The following is a 2,293-nucleotide window of genomic DNA, read 5'->3' as shown; positions in this document are numbered from 1 at the left end:
TGCCGCCGCCGGCCAATGGGTGGCGAGCGCGCCGGTCACGTGACAACGCCGGCCGACCAATGAACATCATCGTAGCGTCGACAAGGCGCGGGGCGTGCGCGATCGATGTCGTTGCAACCATCGTGAACTATCGCATGCATGCCCCCGCCCGTAAGCCGGTGACGCGGCACGTTCCACACTTGTTTATCTGTTATTTTTCCTGTGCTATGTATGTACGTGTCGCCAGTCGTTATTAATGCTAGCACGATGCGTTATTTTGGACGAAAACCTAAAGATGTTCGCAGCAAGTCAACGAATCCCCGCGTTTATCATATTGCGACGAGTCTGTATACGTGCGAGACTTCGACCGACTTTCACTTCCTCGATAGCCGCTCCACAACATCAAACAAGTTGCATGAGTAAGGTGAAGTGAAAATGTGTTATCGGCTTTTCATTATGCGTACTTCTAAACGCATTGTGTCAATGGTTGTAGACAGTAAGTAAAGTTATAAAAGATAAAATATCAATCATCAAGAACAAAGGGATGTGATATGATGTAATGTAATGGAATGAGTAAACTAAACAAATAAGGTGCTCACACATACATACCTACTTACTTATCTTCAAGTACTTTTTGTATTTCCATGTGCCATCTTCAAAGAATGTTTAATTACAACTACAAATTATTTTAGTTAAAAGCTGCTTGACTAAAATATATTGTATGAGCAATTGAAATGATAAAAATGCATTAAAATGGGACGCGATGGTGCCAACTTCAAGGAAATTGTACAAATAATTTAACTACCTATGTATTTAAAACCTGTCATTTTCCTGTGACTGATGATAGATAGTGTCACCTATATAAAGTAGCTATCGCTCGATGTAATTTCATAATTATATTTGTTGAACATAATAGGTAGGTATATATGTATGTAGACATTTAAAGGTACCTAAGTATTTTATTTGATCATTGGCTATATCGATCCGGAATGTCCAGATGTACCTATATTTTGTACGCTTTATATGCCCGTAGTACAAAATAACCATAATATAATGTAGATACAAATGTATTTACACTAAGTGTTGATAATAATTACTAAATGCACACACTTTTTTATTTTATTATTTACGACGAATTCACGGCCGTCCTGGTGTTATGTGGTAACCAACCAAATTACGCCGTGCCGGAACTCATAAACAAGAAGTTAAACGCCGCAACCCACCTTGAGACATGAGGTCTAAATCTCTGTTTTATAGTTACAACGGCTGTCCCACCCTTCAAACCGAAACGCATTGCTGCTTCACGGCAGATATAGGCGGGCTCACCACCACACAAAGTGCATAAGGTATCCCATTCTATCATTTCGCGCTAATACAATTCGTTTTTTACTACCTATGCTGATAGCCTTGAGAGCCTATATCGCCCTAACGTGTAGGTGAGCTCACGGGGCTCAAACCGGAGTGATGCTAACACTGACCCTAGCAAGAGCAGTGCTTCGCAGAATCTACCACCGGATGGGAAACGCAACTCACTGAGAAGATCCGGCGAGAAACTCAGTGAGCTGTTTCTGTGGGGTATTTCGCTCGTCGAGGTCGACGACGGGTTCGACGAGGACGTTGACCGGTACTTGTGGTACCTAAAAGGTATCCAATTAATGGATCAGGAGGATCCATGATTAAGTGTTTTGGGCGACGTCGACTGTTTACCATTCGGCCTACAGGATCGAGTATGTAATTTCCAGCGGCTATGACAAGAGGATTCTCATGTCGTGCCGCCTTCTCAAAGTGAAATTCGTTGGTCTGAGCCTCTGTGTCTAGAGGGACGTTGTTTCTAGCCATGTCTAAAAATATATAATAAAATTAACTTATCCCAGTAAACCTTCACAGGTGCTTTTAAATCGTCGCGAGTAACCCACTGGGTTTCTTGCCGGATCTTCTGTGGGTAGCGATTCTGATCCGATGGTACATTCAGGGAAGCACTGCTCTTGCTAAGGCACATGTTAGCAGTTTCTCAGAGAGCCCCATGCGCTCATCCACCAATTACAATTAAGCCAGAATAGCCTCTCAATGCCGCTCGCAAATAGACAAAAAAGTGGCTTTACAACTTATCCGGAGTTTTCATCCATCATCAAAAAATATGGTTAGAATCAAAACTAAGTTGCAAGCAACAACAGCATTTTTAACGATACTAAGTATATTTCGCATTACGCATCCCATAGGCATACTTACGATTACCTGTAAAACAGGTCCATTTTAACCACACAAGAACGAGGTTTTCGTTCTGGTTACTGAGGAAATAATTAAAAACAAACGC

This window comes from Bombyx mandarina, chromosome 16 (genome assembly GCF_030267445.1).
Source record: "Bombyx mandarina strain Sakado chromosome 16, ASM3026744v2".
Lineage (NCBI taxonomy): Eukaryota > Metazoa > Arthropoda > Insecta > Lepidoptera > Bombycidae > Bombyx > Bombyx mandarina.
The sequence above is the reverse complement of the archived record's forward strand: the minus strand, read 5'-3'. Positions refer to the sequence as shown.